This window comes from Tympanuchus pallidicinctus, unplaced genomic scaffold (assembly GCF_026119805.1).
Source record: "Tympanuchus pallidicinctus isolate F22 unplaced genomic scaffold, pur_lepc_1.0 scaffold1, whole genome shotgun sequence".
Classification (NCBI taxonomy): Eukaryota; Metazoa; Chordata; class Aves; order Galliformes; family Phasianidae; genus Tympanuchus; species Tympanuchus pallidicinctus.
The window spans coordinates 97,827,107-97,846,883 of NW_026294618.1; the positions used below are offsets into that span (position 1 = coordinate 97,827,107).

The following is a 19,777-nucleotide window of genomic DNA, read 5'->3' on the forward strand; positions in this document are numbered from 1 at the left end:
TTTGAAGGCTATTAACTCATTTAAGTGCAAAAGTTCGTAACCTCTTACGGCAGTACACTTTTCTTTATAGTTGCAAGACAGAGCTGTACATAGAAGAAAAATTTAATATGACTTTGAAGAATTTGAGGAGAATGCTTCATACTCAGTGATAATTCTGAAGTACAGTTGTACCTGTCTTGTTCTGCTATTTTTCTTGCTTCTGACTTTCATAGATTCACCACTGCAATCTCTCGATTAATAGGAAAGTCAAGAAAAATATTATTGAAATATCATATGCAGAGTGTACCTGACCAGCACAGGTTGTTCAAAGGAATAGTCAGAAACTATGGAGAGTATAGAAGATATACAACCATGACAGAATGTGTACTTACTCTGTAAGTAATGCCTCCTATTTATTTTCATGGAAATTTCTAAGAACAGGTACAAAGAGGAGGATAAAACTATTTAATAGAGCAAATTTTCAGCTACAAACACCATTTTTCAACATAGTCACCACCACTAGGTGTGCCTTATCACCAGTGATGAACAAGAGACTCCATGCCGTGCTTGTACAAATGTGTACTAGCAGAGGTGACCACTGTTGCCATTCTGCTGAAATGTACCACCTACTGCCTCACTGCACTCCCATTCATGTTTGGTCTCCAGAAATGTCCAGCAGGCATTGATGAATGTCTGTGGGGGCCATTTTTTTTCTGCATGAAATAAATCTTTGCTTCCATCTGCACTTCCAAATTGTGCCATTGTGCCTCTCTTCTGCCATTTGTTAAACAGCAGCAAAAAGTATTGGGATGTTGGTGGGAAGGTTCAGCATCTACTGCCATACCTCCAGCATCTGTCTCTGATGTCATGGGCTGCCATCATAATATTGGAGGCATTACTTTTAGAGCAACCCTTGTGCATCACAACAGATCCATGAGAACATTTTTCACTTCTCAAAGTGGAAAGGCTGGCAAATACTCACCTTTGCATATAAGTGTGTGTAATTTCAGATACAGCAACTGATCTTTCATACAGCTCTATACCAATTTAGAAGGTTTTTTCAACATAGCAGCATCTTCTGCTATGTGGATGACCAGGAATAAATGTAGCAAAATTTCAAATAACAAGCTTCTGAACCAATGTAATTTCAGGAATATTGCTTTGAAAACAGTTGAATTTCTCCCAAAATTCAGCAGTATAACTAAGAACAGAACTTCACACTTTCCTGTTTTTGCTAGGAAATTTAAAATGTCAAGTAGCAATCAAAAAAATATCTAATTCTGTAGGAACTTAGGCTTTCTGCAGATAGCTCTTTTGTTTTCCGTGAATTTTTTGCCAGGTTTTAGCCGGAGCTGCTGAAAATTACAGAAAAACAGAAAGGAATATGGATCCGAGTTACTGCCCTCTTAATAAGAGATCAAGCTTCTTTAAAGCCACTCTAATTTGTGAGCAGAGATCAAACACTTTGCTTAAGATAATGAGTGTAGTAAATTTGGGAAAAACGCTTTGATTGCTTAGCAGTTCATGGCTTTCTTTTTCTAAAAGAAATGGTGTCTCAGAGATACTATGTAAGGATCTTGATTAACTATTTAGCTTCTGCATCTTAAAATCAAGATGATTTATGAGTAGTTTTGATTTTTGGGCCAGCTAAAGCGATAATTGTGTGTAATTGCCATGTTTTACATTTGAATTTCACATTAACACTTACTAAAGAGTGTGTGTATGTGAATATATATATATATTCATTTAACTTCTAAGCATGTTTTCAAAATCAAGATAGGTTGTTTTGTTCTGTGGCTTTTTGGAGTGTGTGTGATTAGTATTTGGGTTTTTTTGTTGTTGTTTTGTTGTTGTTTTTTTAAAGGATTTTTTCCCCCTCCTACTTATCACCAGAAATAAGTGGACCAAAGTCACTGTATAAAGCAAAGAGATCTATGTTCTGTCTATCATGAACTATCTTGGACCTTGGTCATTCCTGTATCCCTACAGGCTCTAGTAAGTGTTGGAAGGAGAACCTAATGACAGAAATAAGAGCTGTGAATCAGTCTTCCTTATAAGACTGTGCGTTGGATAAAAATGTGTCGTTTTTACACCCCCAGGTTTGTTTTTGAGAAGCAGAATCTCCTAATTAAAAAAAATCAATGATTGTCCGCGAATATTTGACTTTTAGAGTATCTTGTTAAGTAAGAAATACAGCTTAAGTAATTTTAGCAAAGAGTATTTTCTGGTACATGCAAGCAGAATCCATGGAACATTTCTGTAAATTTAATACATGATTTAAATAATTTTTAGAAGTATACAGGTTTGAAAGCTATGTTACACATAGCGGTTATAGAGTTCATTAATACAGACAGAATTAGTCTGAAGCTGAAAAACTGAGGCCTGAGACTTTGTTCCAAATAATTTTAAATGTAGATTTAAACTGGCAGTAAGAAATGTTCCTAAACTTCTTCAGAGAGGATGGGAGAAACACTACTGCTGTGGAAAGAGTCCATGTACAATAACATAGCAGGAACTGCAGTTTTGCGTCTATGCTATAACCAGGCTGAACTAAACACTTTACACTTATAATGCCCCTTTACATCCCAAGAGTCCTTTGAGGGGGAAAGAAAAATAATATTGTATTGCTTAAGAAATTTTAATGAACTTTCTTTAAATGCAAAATCCTAAGTATGGCAAGTATGAAAACATGATATGAAGAGAACAAAATCAGCCTGAGCAGAGCCCAGTGTTGTTATGGTATGATTGACTATGTGAGTTAGTTTGTTTAAAGTCAGGTTGGCAATGTCTGTGCTACACTGCAGAAATAATCAGATTTACAATAGAAAACTGATTCATCAAAGGAGAGACTACGAGAGGGAGCAGAGAGACAATCAGGAGAGGAATAGGGAGATGAAGACTGAAAAGGCTTTGAAGGATTTATTTTTGAGGGCAGCGCAAACAACAATGCTGAAATCTAATATAGAGTTCATGGAAGCGGGGGACCTTTCTTGTGGAGAGAGTATTTGCCTGAAAGAAATCTGCTGGAAAACAGCAAGCAGCTACTGTGGGGATTTTTGATGATTCACTGAAATGTTCTAGTAGAAACCAAGTCATGTCTCCTGCAAATAGGACATCAATTCTTACTGGTGGGTAACTGGTGTGGTAGATATGTTGTGCTTACAAGACAAGGTTTAGGTGGTGGGGACCTGTGCGAGCAGAGCCCAGCACTGCACCGTGTCCAAGAGGAGCAGCTCCGGTGGGCAGACTGAAGGGAGGGAAAGAGGACAGAGGAGTGGGAGAGGAGCAGCCCTGCAGCCAGTAAGGTCAGTGCAGAAGGACTGGAGCAGCTCGCTCCATAGAGGAGCAGGCTATCCTGCAGCCCACGGGCACCAGATCTCCACATGCAGCAGCAGATGATGCCTGATCCCCAGCAGGAGCAGCCCGGGCTGGAGCTGCAGCCTGTGGTGAGGCAGGAGGGCAGGGGATGCTGCTGCCCACAGGGCTGTAGCGGAGCAGACCTGCAAGGTGGGCAGTGGCACAGAGCTGTGCTGAGCAGTGCTGGGAGAGCTGCCCACATGGCATCCGTGCAGGAAGGACAGCATCCCATGGGACAAAGCTCATGTGGAGCAGGGGCAGAGATTGGTCACGGAGGAGCACTGACTGCAGCCTCATTCTCTGTCTTTCTGCACTGCTCAGGGAGAGGAGGAAGAAGGTGAGTGATGAGATATTGTTTAGGTCTACTTTTAGTTTCTCTCTGCTCTAGTCTATTAGTAACAAATTACATTAATCTCCCTTATGCTGTGTCTGTTTTGCTTGTGATGGTAACTGGTGAATGTCTTCCCCATCCTCATCTTTACCCATCAGCCAAAACATTTCCTTGTATTTTCTCCCCCCGTGGTTCTGAGAAGGGGGAATTGAGAAAGCAGCATGGTGGAGTTGAGCTGCACATCGGGGTGAAACCACCACAGTAGGAAGCAGAAATGACAAGTGACATTTTCTCTTTAACATAAGTGATTTTCAGATAATTTAAATTACGTACGTTCAGGTCCAATAACAACACTTATTTCCTTGCTTTACTGCCGATGTCTCTTATTCTCGTCTTAATGTAATGCGTGGGATGCGTTTACCTACCAAACAAAGGCTAAAAATCTAAATCTACTTGTGGTATGAAAAAATCACAGCAAATTGCTTTCTAAGTTTAGTACACATCAGCTTCATGTTGTGCTAAAAATGTAGTTTTGAATCACACCACACTCTCTTCACTTGTGTTGAGGAAAAGACGTGCCTTGTTTAAGTGTATGTTTACAAAAGGCCTTTTGTTTCTCCTGATGGTGCCATGAGGAGATTGTTGAAGATCATTGGGGAGTGTTTAGATTATGAAAACTTGTTAGCATTCCTGGAGATGTGTGGGGGGGTGGAGGGGGAAAAGGGCTCCAGGTCCCCATTGGCGTGTCCCCATGCCAGCCTGTTGTCATCCCCCTCCCAGCGAGATGCCTGATGCCAGGTCTCGCTCCAGCTGCCCTGCCCTGACCTGTCTGAGGAGTTCCCTTGACACCATCATATCCCAACCACTGGGACTAAGTTAAGAACAGTATGGAATAGTATAGTAAAGGATAGAAAAGTTCAGGTTGTACTTAAACGCATCTCCCTCGAAGTGAGCATTCACTCATTTCCTCTGTAGTGAAGGTGCACACCTGAGGAAGGACCAGAACTCTTGTTTTCTGCCCCAAATCTTTCCTTACATTGACTGCCTTTCGGACTGAAGAATCTCAGTACTCGTTACTGCTACTCACATATTTTCCCTAATGTTTTAACACAAGCTGCCTGTGGTTTTTTAAGGTTATGACAAGCTGATAAATGCACAGTACTGTTTTAGGAAATATGCTTGGAATTTTTTTTTTGTCAGTTTTGACTTAAAAAGCTTCAGACCTCCAAGCTGTATGTGTAGTCAGGCACAGTAGCAGCACTGCATTTTCCTCAATGTTGTTGACAACTAATGAGCTTCCAAAATTTAACAGTAATTCTATTTATTGCTTATAGTACAGAAACTTGCATCTTTCCAATTGTATCTTTTTTCATTTCTGGGATTGCAAGTTGAAACTCATCATTACTCTCTTTAAGTTACTCAAAATTTCTATATTTATGGTGCTTTTCGATTATAAATTATCAGCAATTTAACTGGAATATGTAGGATTTTGTGTAGATTATTGGAGGAATGCTGAATAAGATACTTGAAACTGCATTAATTGAAGAGATTTGAGCTTTCATTAACAACGTCGAGGTAGCATCAGGGGCATTTTGTCTTGGTGCTGATGCCTGAGCAAACTTTTAGGAATTTTCAGCAGATGTTAAACTCAAAGAGACTGCTTAGGAGCTTGCCCACCAGTTATTACTCTTGTTTAAGCACAAATTGATACCCATTCATGGAAGAGCAAGAAGAGAATCTACAGCTCTTTTAAGTGATACTTTGTGACTGTGAAGTCCTATGCTTAGGTTTGTGTACTTTTTGCGTGAGTTCGCTTTAAAATAGATAGGATTGATATATCAATCTCCACCACCTTTTGTACTTTTTGTACTATAATCTGCATTCATTTTCAGAACATTTAGCTGTGTCTGAGTCCCAATTCTTCATCTTCTTCTAGGTCTTACCATCTGCTTCAGAATACATATCCAAACTTGAAATGTCTTGGTTATAAAATCATGTCATTTTTAGGACTTGCTGAGCAAGTCCTGAACAAGTTATTTTACTCTTTCATTAAAAAAAAAAAAAAAAAGAAAGAAAGAAAGAAAGAAAAAGGAAAAACATTGTTTATAGGAACATATCCTCTCCTGCTCTCTGCACTAGGAATGAATGAACTCTGCAGTTTCATACTTCTAGTAAACAGGACTTTGCTGAGCGTAAATGATAGAAGGAGACTAAGCAGTAAAGTAGTTCAATTCATCGTTTCTTAGATTTCTTGGCCATGCCTTCCATGCAGAACCAAAAATGTTCGTAGCCACATGCAGTAAAATATCTTGGGTAACTTCTGAAATAGAGCTTAATTATCAGATTCCTGAGACTGTTATACTTTTCCTATGAAAGTGCTGAATATTTTAAACTTCAGTTAGAAGTTTTTAAGGATATGCATGAATGAGGTAGGGGAGAGACAACTACTACTCCCTTAATGCCTTTGAAAACATTGCTTTGTTATGTACTTGCTCATGACTTTATTTTTAGCAGTTCACTGTTTCTGATAAAATATCCTGGTATTAATAACAAGCTTCAGCAGTGGCAGAATACTTAATCTCCTTTAATCATAGTTGTATTGGTCGGCTTCAACTGACTGGAAAATTTGACAACATGTCTTTACTGTTGTCACTTATGGGTGTTTTCTGAGTTAAATTTTAAGGTTTTCAGTACAGATGTAACCGCATGGAATAGAAAAGTAACTGCCTGAAACTAGAAGGAAGGATTGAAAAGCTTGCAGTTATTAACTATTATAGAAACTAAACGATGATTTTTATAAGTGATTATTTTCTGCACAAGCCGTCTTTCTTTGCATCAGAAACAAAGCTCATCAAATGGTATGTGGTAGAGATTGGGAGAAGAGAGAAAAGTGGTGTTGATAATGATAATATATCCAGAAGTAAAATAGAAATTTACCTATCTCTCTTCCACTAAGGTTCAGTGATAGGAAAGAAGTTGAGACACTTTAATGATAATGGTCTTAACTGTGTCATGGTACATGAAAACACAATGATGGGAAAAGAATTTCTGTAAAAACAGTGCATGAGTTTTGGAGAATAGTCTGAGGCCAAAAATAATACATGGAGGTTGTCTGTGATAATGAAAGGCAGGAGCAGAAATAACAATCTGTATTTTGAAAATACTTACCAGCATTTGAGGAGATATGGTCATATTTCTCTTATCATATTTGATTTAATTAGAATTAAATGTAATGTAATAATATATAATTAGAATATAGAGTTACAAGAAAAGTAAGAAACATGGACAAAGGAGCAGATATTGCAATAGCCAAAGGAAGAAGTAAAGGAGTATCTGAATCAGTTTAGAATAGCATGGCTTGTAGAAATGGCAAAGTAAAAACTTTCAAAGAAATCCTCCCCCTCTGGGATAAAAAGGGAAGACCTGTAAATTAATGTCTTCTTAAGTAGGACCAGCCCTTAAGAGGGATTATAGATCAGGTCTTGCGTGAGTTCTCTTGAATCAAGAATCATGGAAGTTGAGAAATGACTATTCATACAGTTATGAAAAAAGACTAGTCTCTACTTCTTACCAGACTGTAAGGAAGATTTAGACGACACAAAAATGTGAGAAGTGGATGGTTCCTCCATCTAGAGGAACCTTGACAGTCTGGAGTAATGGGATGAGGGCAATCTCAGAGTGTTCAGCAAACAGAAGTGCAAAATCCTGCAACGAGGAAGAACAACTTCATGCACAAGGACATGCTGGGGGCCACCTACCTGGAAGGCATAAAAGGACCTGGGGTCCTAGTGGACAAAAGAGACATGAACATACTGGAGAGAGCCCAAAAAATGACCATGAAAATGATTAAGGGACTTGAACACTTCTCCAATGAGGAAAGGCTGAGTGCTGGGCTATTCAGCCTGGAAAAGAGAAAGCTTTGGAGGAATTGCATTAATGTAGAGTCTGCAAAGAGGTTGAAGCCAGGTTCTTTGCTGTGGTATCCAGTGACAGGATAAGAGGCAATGGGCACAAACTGAAAAATGTGTGTTGCAGATGAACACGTTTTTCCTGTGTGGGTGACTGAGTGATGGAGTAGGTTACCTAGGGAGATTGTGGAGTATCCCTCCTTGGAGATACTCAAAAGCAATCTGGATGTGGCACAAGAGGCAGTAGGTGGCCCTGCTTGAGCAAGGCTAAGCAAGATGATTTGCATTCAAATCTCAGCCAATCTGCGATTCTGTAGTTAGAAACAATTTCAGAATTTTGGGGGTGGGGAAAAGTAGTTTGTTGTGCTGAGCTCTGTTTATAAAACCTGTAGTTTTTGCAAGCATCACATATAACCACTTTTTCTGGTACTCTCTGTATACAGAAGATTTGGGTCATCTAGTCACAGTATTCTTGGATGTTTGAGTGGGAGTTTTTTGTTGTTATTTTTCTTAAGACTGTTGAAGTCTGTGAATCCAGCTCTTATGTTTTTTCCTCTTGTGTCAAAATAAACAAAACTTTTGTTTTCTTACTTCCACTTTACTTTTGAGACTGTTGAGGCTGTCTCCAGATGGCTGCGAGATCTTACTGGAGGTAATCTGTCAATGCCCTTCATGTGCAGGAGATATTTCTGTGGTAGCCTCAACATTGGAGGTCTGTACTTCTGCCTGAGTAAAACCTCTTTGAATATCATGTGTTCTGCAGGGCAGAGCATTCAGCAATCATGCTAGTAAATTCAAGTGCTATCAGAAACTCATGTTGTTCTTGCCTCAGTGGAACTGCAAACCTGTGGTGGTTGTCTGAAAGGCAGTATTAAGTCAGTAATGGTATTCTGATTGAACTGCTTTTATAGACAGATCAAAGGTACAATGACACACATTTCATTATGCTTTTTTACCTCTCTGCTTTTGACTACACCTGCTCTTTCCACATGGTTTCTAGACCATATACTCTTAATGTGCACAGAGCTGCTATCTCATACTTTTCCTGGAGGTTAGTGATGCTGGTGCTTTACTTTGCCATGCTCATAAATGTTTTTAGAGCTGTGTGCATTTAATTATAGCACTTTATCTGAAGAAAGATTTGTGCATTTTTATAGGAAAGAACACTTTGTCTATTGAATTCCATATTGTAAGTAAGCAGTCTGTATTGGGATGCTAACTCCATTTCTATGATAAAAAATATAATAGCTCTCATTTTTAAGCAATGATGGAAAGGAAATGGTTAATGGAACAAACTTAGACTCATCTATCCAGATCTCAACCAGTCTGCATATATCTCATTTTTTTCACAAGGATAGCCACCTAATATAGTCAGGTTTCTCAAATGCCTCCCAAGCAGCTGGGAGCATAATTTCAACTGAAAGCAAGCAAGCTGAATGTCTGGCTTTTTCAGGACTTATTGTTGTTCAACATGATTTAGGCATCAAGCATTTTCAGAGGACATTATAGTCCTTTCTCTGCACAGTGAGGACAGCAGATTTTTACATGGAGGAGACTGAATGTAGGGGGTGTAGGGGGAAGAATTTAATTCATCTGTGTAATGTTGATTGTTATAGATCTTGTTTTAAAATTTTTTGGACTAAGAATAGTGATTTTGAATAATACTGCTATGAGATTTTTCAATTTCTTTCCAGAAAAAAAGTTTCTAGGAGAGCGCAGGAACAACTTGTGATTTGAATAGAAAAATAAGCTTTTAGGAATATCTGATTTTGTTCTGCCTTACAGTTAGGCTGATTTGTTATGAAGATACTAAATGGAATTAGTATTGAAGACAAAATCAGAGAATCTGAAATAATTTAGGTTGGAAAAGACCGTTCAGGTCATCAAGTCCAACCATCAATGTAACATTACTAAGTCTATCATTAAGCTACGCCCTAAGTGTGCCAGCACCTCTAGGTCCTTTTCTGCTGGGCAGCTTTCCAACCCCTCTTCCCCCAGCTCCTGGGGTTGTTACAAACCAAGGGCAGCAATCAGATTTTGGCCTTACTGAATTCATGTGATTGAACATGGCTCGTTAGTCCACCCTATCCAGATCTCTCTGTGCATCTGGCCTACACTCAAGCAGATCAACGATTTCCTAAAATTGCTCTTGTTCTGTTTAGATTAGCTTTCAAAATGCAAAGATGGTTTTAAAAAATCAACAAAACCAACAACAAACCACTCAACACAAACAGCTATGAAATCTGTCTGACCTTATCAATGTAAGCAGTGTTGACAGTTCTCATGTATGGGTACATGCAGTTCTCCCAGCTGGCATCAGACATTCTTAGGTCAAATTCTGTCTTTGTCAGCAGCAGATTTAATCTGTAAGACTGCCTTCCCATAATGGAGAAAAGTTCCGAAAACCCCAGTCTTATTTTCTTCTTATTATAGCAAATATAATTTTAAATTTAAATCTTTTTATGAATAACAAGTAATCACTTTATGGCTAAAATAATATACTTTTACATGAATCTTTTGGGTCTCTGTCATAATGTATTTCTCTTGCCTGCATAATAGAAGAGGCATGGCAAATACTGTGATTTTGAACCTGCTGTTATAAGCTTGCGTGAACATTGCTTCTGTTTTACTTGCACTGGGACATGAAAGGATATAAATTAGATCAATATCATTGGAAGATGTGGGAAAAAACTTTTCCTGAAAAGATACACTCTAAAGGCAAGGTTAACTTTTTGTTTGAATAGTGAAGAGAAACATGGATAACCTGTTTGTCTTGGGTAGCTATGATTTTCCATCTTATCCATCTTAACATTAATGGCTGCTCCTCAGTTGTATTTATACTGCAGTTCATATCAAGTACTCAGATGATCGCAGGGTGCTACTCTTGAAATGCAAGAATAGAAAACTATTAGTGAATCCATCTCCTCCCTTCTCAGCATAAGCCATATCAGCAGAGTAAATGGCACAATTAATTATTTACATGGATTCTCCATATATCATGCCATTGTTATCATCCCTCAAGCAGAAAATAATGTGCACTTGAAACACTGCAGTAACAGGCTGTGGTGGCCGAAGATCCAGGTAGGAATAACTGGTTAGAGACATTTATGTTTTAGTACTCCTTACTCTGTGTAGGGAAATGTGACATAAAAGTTACTTTCCCACAATTCACTAGTGAATAAGTAGCAGAGCAAAGGTACGACACTGTCGTTGAAATTAAATGTGATTATCTGATTTACAGCACTATGCTTTCTTTCTATCAACTCAGAAGGTCAATTTGATATCTTAAGTAACATTTTAAACAGAAATAAATTGATGGATGTTTTTATGCGGAAATTGGAGCATACATAATAAGCTACTTGACAAAAGTGATAACAAATCAGCATGAGAATGAGATATATACACAGAGCTGATCCCCTAGTCTGTTGTTTCCCTGTCATCTAATTTCTTTCTCTGAGCATGGTGGGTTTTTTTGTTTAATAGTATTTAAAGCAGTCTGAATTGTCACGTGCTGTTTTATTAGTGAGAATTCCTAGGTAAGACTCTCTTTTTGCTACCAAATGTGTAGTTTTTATGTGAAGAGTTTCATCCTAGTTATTGTTCACAGAAGCATTGATTAATTTTTTAGTGCTAATTTGGCATTCTAGTACAACCTTATACTTAACTAAGAAATTACCATATATTTTTATTGGTTTAAAGAGATGTAAAAATGCTTTGATCCAAGAAAGCCTCAAGTATTCACCTACATATTAGATGATTAACGTGTTGCACCATTCAAAAGTTATGAGACTTTCCTGCCTGTAATAAGACACCACAAAAAAAATGGATGAGCTATCACAATCAGGAATTTCTGAACTCTTCCATTGCCACTTAGCTTTTCCTCCACTCTATTTCTCCATTCTAGAAGGATAGCCTGTAACCAAGGTTCTAGTACGCCTAATTAGTCTTTGGTATAATGATACTGACCTTTGTTGGTCAGCACCCAAAATAACTGTATTTCTCTTCTTTTTTTATCTATGTTCTTATAATTTGTATCTTGCTGGAGTCATTTTTGATGCCATTGTTTTTTCATTTATCTCTTCTGCTGTAGTATTTGTACTTGGAATTTTGAGATTTATTAAATCTGGTGCCAGACAGGAAGAAGACCGCAGGGGAAAGGACAGATGGATTCATAGAGGGGAGAGTTTAAGGTTGTCTTGACTAACTCTGGACTGTGTTGTTTATGGGAGTGAGCTTCTACAGGATGTACTGAAAATATTTCTAAGTTCTCTTTCTTTCTAAAGCCTGTAAGAGTGTTTCTAAATTTTGATGTGTCAAGTAAGTGCACAAATGTTCAACTACTGTCAAGTAAATGCACAAATCTCTATTCCTGCAACAACTATAAGTTGGCAGTAGCTGCCATGAGCTAGAGAAAGCCAATTTTTGTCTTTAATAGCCAAACAGTGACAGGCATACCAGAAAGGTTATTTCTTGTCCTGCAGAATCAAGGGAAGGGAAACCTTTCAGTAGTGTGTAAACTACTGTATCTCTATGATATCAAATGTCAGACCAGACTGATGATCTCTTCTGGCCTAAAAGTGTGTGACTTTGCTCAGTGACTCAACCTTACAGCTTTTATTTTGAAAGCCTGATTTTAGTCCAGAGCTATATCTATTAGTTCAGGCAATAGTGTGTTTGCCTGGGGGCGTTCTTTCTCTAGCCGTATTCTCTTCTTAGGGAAGGGGAAGGTGTCTTAGATGTGGATCACAATTCTGGATTTATTTCATGCAAACACTAGTTTACCACATGATCAATTAATAGTCTACTTCCAAACCTGTTCTCTGCTCTAGATGTCGTGTATATGTGAGCTCTAATCACCCACTCTTGGATTTGTCACAGTCTGCTTAAATAAGAAAGCATCACAATGTGTTTTTAGTCTCTGGACATGTATGACCATAAGTCAGTTATTTTGAAATAAACTTTTTGTTTAGTTCTGTAATGCTAACTAAAAGTTTTCTGAGTATTTAGGAGTACAGTGGTTCCTTGGCATACTTGGCATTCATTTTTATCACAAACATCTCCAAGAAGTTACAGTGCTGTGGTTCTGCATTATCCTTGATACAGCTTCCTCCTAACTGATATCACAGCTGGGATTTGGCAGCCACAGGGAATTAAATTCAAAGCTAAGGCCAACAAGAGGGTCAAAATTGAGTGTTAAAGGAGAGATATCAACCATAACAAAGTCTGAGGAACTTTAAAATAGAGGGAAAAATATTTTGCAAGCAGCAGTTTCTTAGGAAAACTTTGATAGGTTCCTTCTGTGTGTTCATAGTTATTTATTTCTGAAGTTAAAGTCTTGTTCTTAACAAAAATTTTCAGAAGTAGCACCTGATGATGCTGCTGGTTTTTAACACTTTAGAGAACAAAGCACTTTCAGGACTAAACCATGGAGTATGACAAGCACCCTCATCTTGCTATAAGTAGCTGCTACTAGACTGTGATCTCTATTCATTTTTGGAACCTATTGTTACCTACTGCTAGAATAACTATAAGGGAGAGAAAAGTTACTAGCTCAGGTCTTTCTTTGGTCTTCTTTACTCTTTTCACAGAGTCTGTAAGCTAATTTTGGAATTATTTTTTATATATTGCATATAATTTTAGTTGTTTTTTGTTTCAAAGATGGGTGCTGCGTAGCCCACTGGTGATTGATCTACCTGACCAACTTGCTGAAGGAGACAGTATTCTTGCCTTTTCATCCTTGAAAATAATACCTGCCCTTTCAGTGCAGATCATTTTGTGTCATGTTTACTCACTTAATGTAGTTTTTAATAATTTATGGTTACTTAGCTATTACACTGAGAAGTGATTACTTCAAATGACATTGCTCTGGAAAACTGTTACAAAGAGGATGTGTTCAGTGAAGGAATCCATACACTGTTACCCACTTCGATTTTAGTTGAATAATCTAATAATTATTTGAATTAAATGGTTTATTAGGTACAGAATACATCATATTAAATCACAATAAATAATTCAGTCTGTGAAATGCAAGTTGGATATAACTCCCTGAAGATAGGTATGTCTTTGAGACCACAGAGTACAGAGGAGTGTTGTATGAACAACTGATTTCAGTTGTCTCTGAGCAAATATATGAGAATGTATTTCTTGTCCTTTACATTAAATTTCAAATAATAGATATCATAAAATCAGTCTCTCTCCCAATTTAGACACTATACACTATGCATTTTATTGACGCTATAATGGAATGTAAATTAGGGTAAAATTACTTTTAATGGGTGTTAGTAAAGTAAATGATGATGAATCAGTAGTCTTTAAAATAGTTCAAGCCCTTTCCAGAAATCACAACAGATATCATATAAATCTATTGATCATAGTTATGGCCAGGACACCCCGTGACTAAATTAGAGAAGAAAGCTCTTTTAATGCTATGAAATAAAAAAAACTGAAAATAAATTAAAAAAAGTAAATAAATTTGTGCTACTTTTGGGATTCTTCCTCAATTTCAAATAGAGTCTAGGCAAACTGGTTAAAGATGACTTTAGGCTCTTCTAGGTAAAACTGAGTCACCAAACAGTACATACACTGTACTTTTTTTTTTTTTAAACAGTGCTAGGCCATTTGTAAGAAATAAGTTTGTTTTTCTGGTTTTCAGTAACTGTTAAATCTACACCAGAAGAGAAGTTCCTTTTGGTCAGCTGCTCATTGTATTGAGTTTTACCATTGATTTGCCTATGGGTTTGAGATTTTCTATTATTGATTCATATTGTTTCTATTATTATGCTATCATTTGGAATTTTCTGTTATTTCTGCTATTTACTTACTATTTCCTTGTCAGTGTGAAAACCCTTTTGTAAAGAAAAAAAGCATTATTCACTCCTTTCAAAATCTGAGCTTCTTCCTTCAAGGTATAAGCTGTCCTAAAGATATTATTCTTAAATATTTCCATTCTTTTGGATTTGTCTGTTTTTCTTGACTCAGCTTACCGTTAAAGCTAGATATATGGAAAACAAATTAGGTTGTTGTTATGGTTGCTTACCTCCTTCTGGCAGTTGCAATGGTTTGCTGCACTTATGATTCATAATGGTTTCCCATCTGCTGCTTGCTTCTGTTCAAGATGCTGTGCATTTTAAATCTTTAAGTTGTTAGGTCTGAGTCTAATCTTTAAATTGGTAGGTCAGAGTTAGTCTGGGGACAAGATTCTCCTACTGCCTTTCCTTCTGGATGAGGGTTGCCACTCTGTGAAAAGAAATGTCTGTAGTGTATGGAAGGTGATATATGTACTAAATTCTTTCTGAAGAGGAAAATTTAAATTCTGCTGTCAGTACTGATGCATTGTCAATCTCCTTCTGTCTTCCAGAAGTGTATTCATGACAGATTATCTCTTTCACTGGCTTGATTAAATATTTACTTCAACACTTTCCTAAAAAAATAAACTAGAATCAAAACTCCAGGTACTGGAAGCAGACTTAGTACTGAAGGAAGGTGAAATGTACATGTTGTTAATGTAGACCATTCCTGAAAATTTCTACAGGTCTTAAATGCATTTATTCTTGTGGAGCTGTTGAAGGTGGTCCAAAAGAGGCTACAAGGCTGCCCCCAGAGGGCTGGAGTGCATCTCTTATGGAGACAGACTGGTGGAGCTGGGCTTGTTCAGTCTGGAGAAGAGAAGGCTCCAGAGAAACCTTGTATTATTTAAAGAGAGATTATAAACAAAAGGGAAATGATTTTTTTACATGGATAGATACTGATAGGACAAGGGGGAATGGTTTTTAACTAAAGGAAGGGAGATTTAGACTTTGTAGGAGGAAGTTTTACCCAGAGAGGGTGGTGAGACACTGAAACAAACTGCCCAGGCAGAGGTGGATGCCCTGTCTCTGGAGGCATTCAAGGTTGGGTTGGATGGGGCAACCTGATCTAGTGCTTGATCTGGTTCCCTGACAACTGTGCCTGTGACAGAGGGTTGGAACTAGATGATCTTTGAGGTCCTTTCCAACCTAAGCCATTCTGTGATTATATGTTTTTATGTGGAGTCTGAAGTGTTTAAATAATATAACGTATATATATATATATATATAATAAAACTGATTTACAGATTAAAAAAAAAACAACAACATTCTTCTACTTTAAGATCTGAAACTGTGCTTTTTCTTTTTTTTCCCTTAATCTTGGCAGAACGTATTCATTTATTTGTAAGATTCATACCACTTGCTCTAATACAGAAATCAACTATTTCTCTAACTCCCTTCAGTTGGCAATTAAGAAAATTACAGGTTATTCTTGCATCTCCCTCTTTCCATGTATGCAGATCATAATTTATTTCATCAATATAGAATCAGTTTCACTTATACGATTTAGTACAGAATGTATTGTAGATTTTTCTTCTCTGAGAGCTAGCAAATTACAATAATAAAGAACCCAGACATCCTACTGAGATAGTTCAGTACCTCAGGATGCAGCTTGGATAGGAAAAATCTTTGTATTCCAAGCTAGATAAGTTTGTAGTCTTTTTTAAGTTTGATAGTTTAATTGTGATTCTGGTAGATGCCCATTCACTATGCAGTATATGCTCACAAAATGTACAGCAAGCTCCCACAGGTGGTCAGGAAGGCTTAAGAAGCAATGATGATTGCAGTGGCCTTGGTACTGTTGTGGGGCCTGGTCTGAATTGTGGTGGGGCAAGGCGTGCCTCTGCCTCATATTGATGGAGATGTGGGAAAGTGTCTGCAAACCACCAGTAGCAAGTAACTCATGTAAACTAGTACTGTTCAGCATAGCTTCTCTTCTGAAATTGTCTTTACCAGCTTTTTTAAGCTTGAATAACTACTTTGCCATTTAGATTTTAGGATTTTAAGTTTTAAAAAGGCTACTGAGTACATAGCTTTTGGATCTATTTTTACCTGTTTATGGGAGGCATTAGATTCAGTTCAGGATTTCTGTCTGTTTTTCGTCTACAGTCTAGGGTCTAGAAGCCCTTATTAGAGCTAGAGATGGGCAGGAGGAAGCTCCAGCTCTCCTTTTCAAACATCTTGCATTTGCTTTTCCTTGGGAATGGGACAAGAGAAGGGGGAAGAGAAGTGACAGATTTCTGAATTTTGAGAGGTGCTTTATCCTAGTCTTATACATGCAAGTTGCAACCTCTAAGTTGACTCAAGAGTTAGCAAGATTCTTGAAATTATTAAAAAATCTTTAGATTATTTTGTGCTTTCTTATATGGCCCAAGAAATGCATGCTTCTGTCATTCTGAAAGCTGAAATTCATGTGAGATGTCCAAATATAAAAAACTTCTAAATATATGCATGGTTTGACTTTTTCTTAATATTCTCAAAGCGACAATTTAATCTTCATAGTCACGTCATGCATGAAATCTGAATGTGTCCCTACCTGATGTCCGACTTGTATTGCAAAATGGGTATTACTAAAAAGCAAAGAAATCTTCTGAGGATATTTCTTCTGTTAAAAAAGAGGTCAACATATAGATGCAATCTCCTGATATGGATTCATCACTAGAAGTTTCTGTCTGCTTCAAAACTATTTTCATACATTTTTGTCTTCCAGAGACCAACAGTAAAATCTAAGTTGAAAATATACCTAAGAACTTACCCTAAAATATTATTAGTTTGTTAGGTGGCTGTCTATATTTAAAACCTAATTAAGGAAAAGAAGAATTGCTTTTGAAGTTTCCAAGTTTGATGTTTTGGAGCATATCCAAAGCTGACTGTAATTCAAATGATCTCAATACAGCCAAGGATCTGCCTACTTTATTCAAACAAAATTTTTACCAGCCTGTTTTTTAACTCATGAAATTCTGCAGGTTCTAAATAATGACTGTATCTTCTCCAGTCTGTAATTGGGATAAGATGAAGAGCCTATTTGCTTCTAAGTAATGGCATATGGGGCACACTGGGTGCAGTGAAAACAAGCACCCTTTTAAAAACAGCTTCATTATGCTCCCTTCAGGTACTGGGAAGAGCTTGAGGCAAGACAGCGGGTGAGATGGATCATTGAGCTGATCAGATATGGCAATTCCTGTGTTTTTTATGTGCTCAAGGACGACGTAGTTTTAACCAAGCATAAACATTTTACAGCTGGCTGATACAAATCTGTTTTATTTGTTTTGGAGTTAGGGAAGAAAATGTGTTTCTCAGAGGTTTTGAGGAGAGCCTGTAGTATGGACACATAAGGTGATGATGGATTTATATTCATCTGATAACTTGTAGCAGGCATTTCATTGAGTAACAGAGCTCAGAACATGATAATACTTTCTAAAGATGGATAAGAATGTGTGTTACTTCTGATTTTCACAAGAATTGCCATGATGAAACACGTCACTGTCCTGTAGAGCTCACTTCGAATATGTGGTTGAAGTCTCTTAGGTACATTATTTCACCTGACTTCCAATATTGTTAGACACCTCCTTACTAGATACCACAATTTCGTTTATCCTTCAGTTACAATTTCTTCTGCATAACAAAGTGAAATATTTTCCTCTAGTAATTCTATTAATTAAATGTTGTTTCCTCAAAGATTTCTCAGATTTTAGAAGAACTTTTGGAAACTGTTTCAGTAAGAAATACTATATTTTCATATCTGCAATTCTTTGAGCCCTAATGATCTAGTCCTAGTGAAACACGCATAATGAATCACATGCATGGTTTGATTGTTTTCCTTTAGTACTGTTTTTGATTTGTTGTTACAAAACTCATTGCTTTAGCTGTGATCTCTTTTCCATGGCAAGATGCTAACTATAAAATGAGAAGGTAGAAACAGGAGTCTGTTGATGGATTAAACTATAAATGCAAGTGATAGCAACACTTTTAACAAAAAGCCTGTTAACTACCCTTTAAATGTAATCCCGGCAGTTTGTAGAGTCAGAAATTCAGAGAGAAGAGTGTTCTGCAGCCAGAGGGGATGTAGAAACAAACTAACTGTGACAGAGACCTGATGCAAATAGGTGTGACCTGGAGGTGAGGAGCTCACTGGTACAAAGTCTGGTCAAGCCCTGGAGATGACAGCCTCTGTCCACCAGCTTGCAAAAGGGGTTACATGCCAAGGGCCTCTTCCACAACTTCTGCTGAAAAACTCTATCAGAGATGGCAAAAGCAGACTTTTTAGATTTCACGTGGATTAACATTTGTTACATAATGTGCCCATGCTTTATGTTTTCTAAAGGGTTATGAAAGAAAAGCATTTGACTTCCTTGAGTTTCCAGTGATGTTCACATCCCTCTGGGCTGTTTGAAATGCTTGATTGAGATCATATGGTGTGCTTACAGATGTGGTATGTTTATTCAGTAGTGTGTATGTATTTAAAGTCAATTTGTGTACGTTGCAGTTTGTAGAAATGTATGTAAAAATATCTAGAAATATATAAATGTGTTTATATAAAACTAGATCACTGTGGATCTCCCAAGGACAAATGCCTCATTTTGACACATTATGCTGAGGTACTTCTGTTGTGACATGGTGTTAGCCTTCATGTCACTGTTGCTTATCATCTTTTGCGCTCAGTCCACCTTCCAGCTAAACTGGAAGGAAGTATTGAGTTTGAGGTACCATAAATGCTAGATGTCTGTGGGATGACATTTTATATGTGCTATTTTATTTTCAAATTTCCTATAAGCTGTTTCAGCTGCTGATTTTCATTGACTTCACCGTTGCTAATCTGGCAAACAAAGTGCAATAAGCATGTCTGTTTGGTGATCTTGTTGGTGAAGTGCTGAGAAAAAGTGCTGTTATTTTGTAAAGAATGTTGTTTCTGTGTTTTCTTTTCCCTTGAAAGATTTCCATGTTTCATATCACCCATATTCAACTGCCTTCCATTGGTGTTTTATGAATGGAGAGGAAAAAGCCCATCAGAACCAAGTTATAGGGATGCTTAAGTCCAGTGTCGCAGGCTCTTTCTGATAATGCTTCCAAGGGAATGACAGTAAAATAATGGTTTTCATATGACCTGTTTTTGACAAATGGCAGCATCTCACCTGTGAGCTCATTGTGTTTCTCGTTTAGCATGAAATGGTAATGACAATCCATAAATTAAACAATTTTTTATTTTACCAGCTTATTTATTTTCAATTTTCCTTAAACTGCCTGAGCACCGGGGACCATTGCCTCTGCTGTCTGAGTATCCTTGTGCAGATTTACATAGCCCAAAGCCTTTTGCTTTCTTTTCTTATGCAACTTGAACTTCCCTGGCAGCTGTCCAA

The 19,777-nt window shown here is 37.4% G+C and overlaps 1 long non-coding RNA gene across 1 annotated transcript in view; it reads left to right on the forward strand.

Annotated features, from left to right (window-relative positions):
• Positions 1-19,529, forward strand: part of LOC128079208 (uncharacterized) — a 125,085-nt gene extending 105,556 nt beyond the window's left edge. Inside the window, exon 4 of the long non-coding RNA XR_008206028.1 lies at positions 17,533-19,529. This is a non-coding gene — a long non-coding RNA (uncharacterized LOC128079208). The remainder of the gene's footprint in view (positions 1-17,532) is intronic.
• The last annotated feature ends 248 nt before the right edge of the window (positions 19,530-19,777 follow it).